The sequence below is a fragment of the Bos taurus genome, chromosome 5 (assembly GCF_002263795.3).
Source record: "Bos taurus isolate L1 Dominette 01449 registration number 42190680 breed Hereford chromosome 5, ARS-UCD2.0, whole genome shotgun sequence".
Taxonomy (NCBI): domain Eukaryota; kingdom Metazoa; phylum Chordata; class Mammalia; order Artiodactyla; family Bovidae; genus Bos; species Bos taurus.
The window spans coordinates 33820269-33832854 of NC_037332.1; positions in this window are offsets into that span (position 1 = coordinate 33820269).

The window sequence follows — 12586 nt, forward strand, 5'->3', positions numbered from 1 at the left end:
CAGAGTCAGACACGACTGAATCGACTTAGCAGCAGCAGCAGCAGAAGTAAACTGGAACTCTCTCCTTGGTATAAGCCATGTTGAAAGAAAATAGAGTGAAAATAACTTGCTCATTTTGAAATGCAATATTATGTAGGGCTCTATCACCAAAAATCATTTTTGTGCTGCTATAGATAATAAATAATAATTCAAGGAGTAAACATCTGCAGCAAAAATTATAGAGGAAGTTACTCTAATGACTGACACTTGGAAAATGCTGTATTAACCTAACACCTATACATTAAGATAGGCCATAGACAGTCCACATTTTAGTGCTTTCTATACAACAATTCTGGCTTTCTTGGTGGCTCAATAGTAAAGAATCTGCCTGCCAATGCAGGAGATGCAGGTTCAATCCCTGGGTCAGGAAGATCCCCTGGAGAAGGAAATGGTAACCCACTCTAGTATGGTTGCCTGAGAAATCCCACAGACAGAGAAGCCTAGTGGACTGCAGTCCATGGGATCTCTAAGAGTCAGACACAACTTAGCAACTAAACAACAACAAATACAGTATTCAATGCTAACCAGAAAGGGATTTGAATAAAAGATAAAACATAATTATGTCCTAGAAATGCTTATGTTCTAGTAGAGAAGACAAGTATGTAAATAGTTATAAGACACTAACCATGGTAAATATAATTGGATTCAATTTAAACTCAAAAGCCCATGGACTTAGACTCCAAATCCCTGACATTTTGTGTGAGAGTTTGAGGGTAGATAGCTATTTCCAGGCCCATAACTTTCATCACCTTCTCAAAGGAGTCCAGTATGGGATCAAAGGATTGTATACTGTAGGAAACTGGTTAAGAAAATGCATAGTGATGAGTTTGTTTCAACTGTTTCTACATCAAAACTCTTCCAGATTGCGTAGACACTCACTTTTAGTCTGTAATTCTGAAATCCAAACTCTGACCTTCTCTTTCCTCCCTGTGACTTTTTTCCTTTCTCACATAGCTATATAAAAGTTTTCTTAAATTCTCTGATGACCAGACTTGCCTCATCTCTACTACAATGTAAACTCTTTGAAGCTAGAGATACATCCTGTAATTTCCTTCCTTCCATTATCAATAAACATCTTTAAATGAAGAGCAAACCTCTTAGAACTCCTTTAGAAGGTTTTCTCTGCTGTCTAGGACTAATTTTGAAACATGTTTTCTATTGCTCAGACTGAACTCTGAATGGGTATTTAATCTGAAATTTGTGCCTAATAAAATGTTTGGGGTGGAGGGGAGCATCAAGTTCCTCCTGCAATATGTTCTATGTGTATATTCATCAATGTCTGCCTAGACAGGCATTTTCTGTCTGTGCCTGCTTAGGTCAATGTGGAATATTTTAAATGGTGTGGGGTTTATTGACATACTGCATAAAGCAGCCTCGAAATGCTCTTCACACACGGGGTCTCGGGGCCTCTCCTGGGCATGAAAGTGATGCTGTTGATACGTATGCTTTCCTCACTGCTTCTGCTTTAATCTTATTCTTCCAACATAGTGATTTTGTTTCTCTCTGGAACATAAATTCAGTGAAAAACAGACACCACTAAAATGTTAGTACTTTCATCAGAATTTTAAAAAAAAAACTTTCTTTAGCCATGCTATAAAGTGAGTGAGCTAAAGTTTCCTCTGTTCAAAGTTCTTGAAGGTTTGACATTTAAATTTCTTCTAAAATAGTTTTTGCATGAAAAACCAAGAAAGGGAGGATTGTGGTTTGTACCTTGGCATGGAATTTTATACGAGTGGGACAGAAACAGAGCAGTGGTGTTGAAGCTGTCTGCAGGATTTGCTGGCACTGTTCTGGGCAGCAGTAGCCCAGTGTCCAAACAAGCACATAATTCATATGACTAATTCTAGCTTTTGCCTAGTCCTCCGCCTCCACGCCCACCCCCACCAAACGATCAACATATATGGAACACTTAGCAAAGCCATCATCTCATTCCACCAAAATGATGGATTCTCCCCATACCCATGCCTGAACTTCTCCACAAAGAAGTGGACCTTTGGGGCAATGAGCAGCAAAGCAAAGTGAGGACCCATGCAGAAACTTCTGTGAGAGCAGAGAACTAAACATCTTTCATTCCGAGATGTTTTCCTGGGGTATGCTTCTGAACCATAGGAGGAGTATGCTTCTCTGCTCTCATAGAGCAGAGAGCTAAACATCTTTCATTCCGAAACGTTTTCCTGGGTTATGCTTCTGAGTGAAAGTTGCTCAGTTGGTCCGACTCTTTGTGACCCCATGGACAATACAGTCCATGGAATTCTCTAGGCCAGAATACTGGAGTAGGTAGCCACTCACTTCTCCAGAGGATCTTCCCAACCCAGGGATCAAACCCAGGTCTCTGGCATTGCAGGAAGATTCCTTACCAGCTGAGCCAAAATATCTCATTTACATATATAATCATATAGGCATATATATACACACACATATACAGAAACACTCTACAATTTACCATTTTTTTCTAAACACTTGTTTTCTAAACTTTAATTTTTAAGGACTTTTTAAGTGTCATCTAAATACAGTCCTTATTACATGTGTCTTATTCCAGTACCTGAAATGCCCTTTTCATTCATCTATAGCACTGAACCTTGTTAATAACACCTCATAACAATTAGGAGTTTGAATGGATTAGCCATGACATGACACCATTGTTTACAGAGACTGAACACATGTGTGTATTAATATGTGTAATAGAAAACACCTGCTGCTTGGAATGTACCGTTCATCTGATACAACGTAGCAAATTTTGAGAAGTGCATCCCTGTGGGTGCTGCTTAGTCATGTCTGACTCTCTGTGACCCCCATGGACTGTAGCCTGCCGGACTCCTGTGTCCATGGAATTTTCCAGGAGAGAATGCTGGAGTGGGTTGCCATTTCCTTCTCCATGGGAACTTCCTGACCCAGGGATCAAACCTATATCTTTTGCTTCTCCTGAATTGCCAGGCGGGTTCTTTACCAGTTGAGCCATCAGAGAAGCCCCATTTTGAGGAGAATGCATCTTAAATAAGGTAATGCCAGAAGCACGCTAAAGCCCGACCTCCCGGGCCCCCAAAAATGATTGCAACGACAGTCCTTGGAAGAGCAGGAGAGTTATTTTCAGGCCAAATCCTCATATCCTGTCTCTGAGAGCTTCTTCCAGAAGAGAGCCAAGCAAATGTGGGTGTGTGTGTGTTTTCCTGAGTTGAGATAGAAAGTTCTAGAAGTAGATGTTTGGTGGTGCTTCCATGCCAACACAGAAGCTGAATAAAGCAGGGTACACAAGAAGAGGGTTACACCAGAGGTCCTGGAATGGTTCCTTCCAAGTTCAAAAGTCTGCTCTCCTTCTAGGGGCAATTGAACGAGCATTAAAAACCTGCTTCTCCCCAGATCTAAAACGCAAAAGGAAAAAGTGGAGCATCTACTGAAAAGTGGTAGAAGGCTGAGCAGGCAGGGAGGTGCCACCCAAGCGCAGTCCCTCAGAAGCTATGGAGAGAGCGGGAGCCTCTGGAGTGCTCTGAGACTCCGCTCAGCATATGGGGCATGTATCCCCATTTCCTGCCCAAACTGGCGCCCCCTCCACATGATGAAGAAACACCTCCATGGTCTGCATGGACTTTGAACTTATACAATCACCCCTGGGGTGGGCCCCAGTGCAGACAAGAGCAGGAGAAAGATGTGGAATCTGAATCTTTGGAAGTAAAATCTCCATTCTCTGTCTCCTCCATCCACACCGATGATGGTATGGAAGAACCCAGAAACAGTCAAAGTGTCTGGGTCAGTTCTCTGCTCTACAATTTACTCGCAGATGACCTTAACGTTAGTAACTAAATCGGTCCGAGCGCAAGTCTTTTCTTTTTCCATTATGGTTTATAACAGGATATTGAACATAGTTTCCTGTGCTATATGGTAGGACCTTGTTGTTTATCCATTCTATATATAATAGTTTGCATCTGTTATTCCTGTACTCCCAGTCCTTCCTTCCCCTATCCATGCTTCCCCTTGGCAACCACAAGTCTGCTCTCTATTTCTCTACGTCTGTTTCTGCTTCATAGATTGGCTCCTTTGTGTCATATTTTAGATTCCACATATAAGTGATATCGTATGGTACTTGTCTTTTCTCTGTCTGACATACTTCCCTCAGTATGTAATCTCTAAGTCCATCCATGTTGCTGCAAATGGTATTATTTCATACCTTTTTATAGCTGAATAATATTCCATTGTATTTATATACCACATGTTCTTTATCCATTCATCTGTTGAGGAGCAGTTGGGTTGCTTCCATGTCTTGACTATCGTAAATAGTGCTGCTGTAAAATAGGCGTGCATGTGTCTTTTCAAAGTATAGTTTTACCTGTCTGGATAGATGCCCAGAGGTGGGATCGCTGGATCCTGTGTGAGCCCAAGTCTTTTAAACTGCAAAATGGACAAAAGGGTAGTATTTGCTTAAACAAATTGCTGAGAATGAGCCCAGGCCAGGGAACAGCTCCTGGACTCGTGTACCTATGAGAGGAGGGGCAGAGAGGTGGACCTTCACAGACAGCACATGTGCGCATGGGACAGAGGCCAGCAAGTGGCACCTCAGTCTGTCAAATACATCAACTGCCAGCCAGAGTCCACCTGAGCGACACTGAGTGGACGTCTGGGCCTCCCCCAGCACAGGGCCCTCTGTGCTCACAACCCTGCCTCACCCTTGTGGCCATAACTGACCGCTTCCTGTCTCTGCCGCTGTGCACTGGGGCCCAGTCCCTCTCACCTCCTCCAAGATAATGCTCCAAATTATATACTCACCCTTGCATCACTGAGCTGTTATTCTCTATTGAGTCATTTCCAGCACACAAATGTGCTGTCAGAATCTCTCCCACTTAATAAAATTGTAAAACATTCCTGGTCCCATATCCTCTTCCAGCTACCACCCCATTTCTCTTCCTTTTAAGAGTAAAACTCCTCTAAAGAGTAGCCTTAGAGTCTGCCTCCTGTCCAGCTCCTCCCATTCCTTCTGGAATCCATTCCAAACTGCTCTCAGCCTCATTACTTCATCAACATAGTTCCTGTCAAAGTCACAGATGATCTCCACGTTGCTATACCCAGGGTCAGCTCCCAGCCCTCCTCTCACCCACCCATCAGCTACATGCTGGAGGTCTGCTTCTTTCTGAAAACACTTGATTCACTCAGCTTCTGGGACTTCATTCAACCTAGAACCCTAGAATGGTATTCCAGCTCACTCAGAATAAAAACCGTAGAATGGCTTTAAAGGCCTTTTTGGAGTCCTCTTGTGGGAATGGTCTTCTAGATAACCACAAAACTTCTTCCCTCATCTCCATTAGTTCAAATGTTACCTTATCAGCCTGAGGGTCTTTCCTTAGGTAAAATAACTGCCTCCCTTACCCGCTCCTTCCCTTGTGCTGTGCTGTGCTAAGTTGCTTCAGTCCTGTCCAACTTTGTGTGACCCCATGGACGGTAGTTCGCCAGACTCCTCTATCTATGGGGATTCTCCAGGCAAGAATACCAGAGTGAGTTGCCATGCCCTCCTCCAGGGGATCTTCCCAACTCAGGGATCAAACCCACATCTCTCATGTCTCCTGCACTGACGAGCAGGTTCTTTACTACTAGCGCCACCTGGGAAGCCCCTCCTTTCCTTACCAGATTAATATTACAATTGCCCTTGTAATATATCCTGTATAATTACACAGTTACAGGTTAATCTCTTTTACATTAACTGGTTTTATGCACTGCCCTATCTTCAGCACCTACAGCACTGTCTGCCCATAGTAGGGATCCAGGTATTTAGAAAAGTAACTGAATGAAAGAATTCTAAGCCCTGGAAACTGGACAGAAGCTGTGCACATAGCCAGCCTTCAGTGTTTAGTGAGAGAGGAAAGGTTGTCAGAACAGAGCTAGGGCCGTTCAGTACACCCTGTTTATACTGGGCTACATAGAGCTCTCCCTGACCAAAGATGAAGCAGGAGAAAAGCAATTCGATGACTTTGAAAAGATTTCACAGTACCAGCGAAAATGTCGATGTCGTCTTTGGTGTCCTAAACAGAGGTGTATGAAAACATGATCTCCATGAAATCAGAGGACATCTATTCAAGAATGAATAGATTACAATGAAAGGAAAAAAACAGAATGAAAAAAAATATGCAAGGGAGTTCAAAATGCCATATCAGAATGAAAGTCTTCCCTTGAAGTAATAATGATTACATTTGGTCCTGCACAAAATCACCTGTAGTATGGATGGATAACTTGAGTACCTCTTCTGAAATGCAGCACAAAGGCAAAAAGAATGCATAAACAAGAATAAAAGAAATTTTCCAATATATTAACAAGGTTAGAATCTTCAGTGATTTTTTTCTCCTTCTATATAATTTTTGCTATTTCTAAATTTTCCATAACACATGTGTAGAATTACAATAATACAGAAAAAGGGGAAAGGGAAAAAATTAAATATATATCTTAAATTGTTTGTTCATAGTCTTTGGGTTTTTTGAGAGAGCAGGAAATTATTCCCTAGCTGACTATGTCCCTGCAGTCTAATAATGCAATTCTTCTCCACTGCACCCACTCCAGTATTCTTGACTGGAGAATCCTAAGGACAGAGGAGCCTGGTGGGCTGTCATCTAAGGGGTCACACAGAGTCGGACACGACTGAAGCGACTTAGCAGCAGCAGCAGCAGCAGCACTCAACTACCTGATTCAGAAGTGCCCATGAAATTTATTCTAGTAGTAATTACTGTAGGACTTGGCTTTTTTAATATGACTAGATCTCAAGAAGATCCCAATACTTGGGGTAAAACTAGGAGCACTGAGAAATCATGAAACTGGGAACACTTTATTTCATAATCCTGTTTGTCATAGTAATGGGTATACAATGATTTTGTTTAAATGCCTGTTAGGATGGAGAGTGAGAATCCCACTTAAATGTACACATTTTAAGTAAGGGATAAAAAATGTTCTCAAGCTACTGGACCTAAGTGAGTGTTAGAGCTTTGATGAAAACTCTGCCTCGAGATCCTACAGCCCTAATGTGGTGGCACTGACTGCTTTGGGCATGTTTCCAAGACTGCAGTTAGAGTTTTCAAACCTCCATTGGCTCTGCTAGTATGTGGTGCTATTTCTTTCCCTCCTTCCCCAAATTTGCAAGCTTGTTTCTTCTTAAATGTGCCATGAGATGATGCATGAATGCATTTTATTTCCTCAATGGAAATGTAGATGCTGCACAGCTGTTAGACTTGAAATCACCAGGTGGTACTTGGCATGAACTAAGATGCTGTTGCCAGGGTAACCACACATTTTTCCAGCTATGGGAAGAGCTGCCATGTTTTCTATGCTCTTAGGAATATATGTTATAAAAGGACTGGCTTAGTGTATATGAATATTTACTATTTTAAAAGAGCACCCATTTCTTCATAAACCAGCAGAATTTTTTTCATCTGCCTTTCTCTTTTTAAATTAACTTTTATTGGAGGATAGTTGCTTTACAATGTCATGTTAGTTTCTGCTGTACAGCAAGATGAATTAACGCCTAATTCATCCAGCTCCAGACTTTTATCTTTTGGGGGCATTAGGTCTCATTTTCCTTTGCCAATAGAATTGTAAGGATCCAGGAATAACTCATATTTTATGCTACCCATAATGTACTGGTGCATCTCATTTCATGCATTAGATAGATTCATTTTAAATATGCAATTAGAGCTCAGTATTCATACCACTGTGAATTCTATACAAAAATACATTTACAGAATGTACTCAATTCATCAGTTATGAAAATCATTATTTCCATTCACAGTAGATTCTCAGAGATATAGAGGCTAATCTTCTGAGCTCCCCAAAGTTGCAATGGAGTTGACAGACTTTTAGGACAGTTTGGGACCACCCTGGCAAGGAAGAAGCTGTCCCTCAATACCCAGAACAAAGCAAAAAGAAGTCAAAAACATAAATTTTCTTCCTTCCTCCCTCCTTCCACCCCTCCTTCCTCTCCTGTAAGTTCTATACACTGAGCTCCTACTTCACACTCGGACTGTGGTTGGTACAGTGGGACTTCCTCCATGGATTAAACCCAGCAAGGCAGATACAGGTAGTATGACAGGCTCATCTTCAACTGTGCTACATTTTGTCAAAGTGTTTTCCAAAATGGTAATGCCAGTGAAATTCTCCCACAAGCAACGCCTAAGATTTCTCCTTGTTCTACATCCTCACCAACACTTGCTCTCTGGTGGGACCAGACTTCTGACAGTTTTCATATTGCATTATCATGATCACCACATTCTCACGATTACTAGCCATGTGGGGTAATCTTTCTGTGCACTATCTGGTCTTATCATTTCCCCATTTTTCTATTGGGTTGTCTTCTCCATATTGATTTTGAGGGATCATTTATATATTCTGGGCATGAATTTTTTTATATGTTTAAATCTGTTTCTTACTTGTTCACTTGTCTTTCACTTCAGTCTTTTTGTTACAGAAGGATCTAATTTAACATAGTCAAGTTTATTTATCCAGTCTGTACATTGTTTAAGAAATTTCTACTTATCCCAAGTTCATAAAATCTTTTCTTTTTGATGTTTAAAACATATCATTTTCACATTTAAGCCTTTACTCTGTCTATAGTTGATGTTTATGTATAGTATGATACAGGAATCTAATACTACTTTTTTTTCCTGTTATAACAAAATCCATTACTGAGCCATCAAACTTTCTCCAGTGTGACCTCTCATATATGCCAAGTTTTGAATCTGGTCTATACATATATAAAACGAGGTCCTAAACTTTACATTCTATCAGATCAGATCAGATCAGATCAGTCACTCAGTCGTGTCCAGCTCTTTGCGACCCCATGAATCACAGCACTCCAGGCCTCCCTGTCCATCACCAACTCCCGGAGTTCACTCAGACTCACGTACATCGAGTCAGTGATGCCATCCAGCCATCTCATCCTCTGTCGTCCCCTTCTCTTCTTGCCCCCAATCCCTCCCAGCATCAGAGCTTTTCCAATGAGTCAACTCTTCACATGAGGTGGCCAAAGTACTGGAGTTTCAGCTTTAGCATCATTCCTTCCAAAGAAATTCCCAGGGCTGATCTCCTTCAGAATGGACTGGTTGGATCTCCTTGCACTCCAAGGGACTCTCAAGAGTCTTCTCCAACACCACAGTTCAAAAGCATCAATTCTTCAGCGCTCAGCCTTCTTCACAGTCCAACTCTCACATCCATACATGACCACAGGAAAAACCATAGCCTTGACTAGACGGACCTTTCTTAGCAAAGTTATGTCTCTGCTTTTGAATATGCTATCTAGGTTGGTCATAACTTTCCTTCCAAAGAGTAAGCGTCTTTTAATTTCATGGCTGCAGTCAACCATCTGTAGTGATTTTGGAGCCCAGAAAAATAAAGTCTGACACTGTTTCCACTGTTTCCCCATCTATTTCCCATGAAGTGATGGGACCGGATGCCATGATCTTCGTTTTCTGAATGTTGAGCTTTAAGCCAACTTTTTCACTCTCCTCTTTCACTTTCATCAAGAGGCTTTTTAGTTCCTCTTCACTTTCTGCCATAAGGGTGATGTCATCTGCATATCTGAGGTGATTGATATTTCTCCCAGCAATCTTGATTCCAGCTTGTGTTTTTTCCAGTCCAGCGTTTCTCATGATGTACTCTGCATATAAGTTAAATAAACAGGGTGACAATATACAGCCTTGATGAACTCCTTTTCCTATTTGGAACCAGTCTGTTGTTCCAGGTCCAGTTCTAACTGTTGCTTCCTGACCTGCATACAAATTTCTCAAGAGGCAGATCAGGTGGTCTGGTATTCCCATCTCTTTCAGAATTTTCCACAGTTTATTGTGATCCACACAGTCAAAGGCTTTGGCATAGTCAATAAAGCAGAAATAGATGCTTTTCTGGAACTCTCTTGCTTTTTCCATGATCCAGCGGATGTTGGCAATTTGATCTCTGGTTCCTCTGCCTTTTCTAAAACCAGCTTGAGCATCAGGAAGTTCACGGTTCACGTACTGCTGAAGCCTGGCTTGGAGAATTTTGAGCATTACTTTACTAGCGTGTGAGATGAGTGCAATTGTGCGGTAGTTTGAGCATTCTTTGGCATTGCCTTTCTTTGGGATTGGAATGAAAACTGACCTTTTCCAGTCCTGTGGCCACTGCTGAGCTTTCCAAATTTGCTGGCATATTGAGTGCAGCACTTTCACAGCATCATCTTTCAGGATTTGGAATAGCTCAACTGGAATCCCATCACCTCCACCAGCTTGTTCGTAGTGATGCTTTCTAAGGCCTGCTTGACTTCACATTCCAGGATGTCTGGCTCTAGGTCAGTGATCACACCATCGTGATTATCTGGGTCATGAAGATCTTTTTTGTACAGTTCTTCTGTGTATTCTTGCCATCTCTTCTTAATATCTTCTGCTTCTGTTAGGTCCATACCATTTCTGTCGTTTATCGAGCCCATCTTTGCATGAAATGTTCCTTTGGTATCTCTGATTTTCTTGAAGAGATCCCTAGTCTTTCCCATTCTGTTGTTTTCCTCTATTTCTTTGCATTGATCACTGAAGAAGGCTTTCTTATCTCTTCTTGCTATTCTTTGGAACTCTGCATTCAGATGTTTATATCTTTCCTTTTCTCCTTTGCTTTTTGCTTCTCTTCTTTTCACAGCTATTTGTAAGGCCTCCCCAGACAGCCATTTTGTTTTTTTGCATTTCTTTTCCATGGGAATGGTCTTGATCCCTGTCGCCTATACAATGTCACGAACCTCATTCCATAGTTCATCAGGCACCCTATCTATCAGATCTAGGCCCTTAAATCTATTTCTCACTTCCACTGTATAATCATAGGGGATTTGATTTAGGTGATACCTGAATGGTCTAGTGATTTTCCCTACTTTCTTCAATTTAAGTCTGAATTTGGCAGTAAGGAGTTCATGGCACAAGCATAAATATCTAAGCCTTTGCCATTACTATTCTATCTTGATCACTACAGCTTCATAGTAAGTCTTCGTATCTACGAAAGTAAAATTCTGCACTTCTTTTAAAGCAAAATTCTATTATTCTTCAAAATTGTCTTAACTATTTTTGGCTTTTTGCTCTCCTGTGCAAAATTTAAAATAACTTGTTGAACTGCTACTATCCTGACGAGCATTTTATGCTATGGATTGTGCAGCTGATTTTCACAAAAAAGATTAAATAGATATGTACAATCTGATCAGTGGGAGCTTAAATACTAATAATTACATATACACATTTGAAAAGTGCCATATCCCCAAATCATATTAAAAATGATTGCTGTAAAACATTGGTTAATTATGAATATTGACAGATGTTGGGTCTTTCATCAATAAGAGACTTGGCCACCTCACTCTGCTTTATATAATGGCAATCAGTGACCAACGATTCTTTCCCCTCTTGATTAGTGTCAGTAGCTGGCAGCAGCTTCTTCAGTTCCTGATGACACAGGAGAAAGTCCCAGTACTGTTTCACTGGCCAGTGTGCAAGGCGAGATTGGAGAATGTCCCACTTCATCTGTACTGCTCCCCGGCACTGCTCCAAACTGCTTGCCCTTCAGAGTCCTCAACATGAGTCACACAAATTCTGAGATAGGATTTAAATTAGTCTGTGCTTCTTTGGAAATTTTAGGCTTGTCACTGCCTCCATCCCAAGCGTAGGAATTTACAGAGCTAGGAGAATGTTATATATTATCTTCACATTCTTATCACATGTTTAATACCTACTGGCACTCAAAAATATCTTTATCAAAGTGCAATAATGTAGAGCCCATGACGGTTATCTCTGTCTTCATCAACTACTGACCATAAACTCAAAGCACAGTTTATGCATACTTGTATACTTTGCATGTTCTGTTTCAAATGATCCCTACAGCAATCTTGCAGAGTAGGCCATAAAATTCCAAACTTGCAAGTAAGGAGGCTGAAGATCAGAGAAGTTATTGCCTAAGGAAAGTGTAATAACAAACAGTGAATATTAGGGTGAAGATTCAGATCCAGATCTTTCCAAAGTCCTTGCTTCTTTCTCACCACTTCAGACTGTCAAAACCTTCAAGTTTAAAACCATAATATAATGTGATTATTTGTATTTAGGGATATGTATTTACAAATTGCCATGTGTCCATATGCTGAACAATTCAATCATTTACTCGAAATGCATTAAATGCCTATAATATGCTAGGCAGTGGCTGTCCTTAAAAGCAGTTCAGAATTAACCTAAGTGTCAACACACCAGGAAAAAAGTTAGAAAAAGTGAAAATGTCAAATTAACTGGGACATATAATATGCAAAACAAAACAGAAATTCAAGGTTCTCTGACTGATTTACTTGGAAAGGCTAGATATACTAACTACTTAAAATTTGCTCCAGAGTTGTTTTACTGTCCTTTGTCTAGTCTGAGTTGAAAATCCCAAGAATTTTAAATCATTCCAAAAGTTTCCTCTAAATAAATTGGAACAAATTCACAGGCTAGCTACCAAGGTATGTGTTTCCCACCACACAAACTACGCTACACATAACTAAGCAAGTGAAAGATGTTTTTAAATTGTTGTACTGGTTAGTGGGAAATAAGGAGAC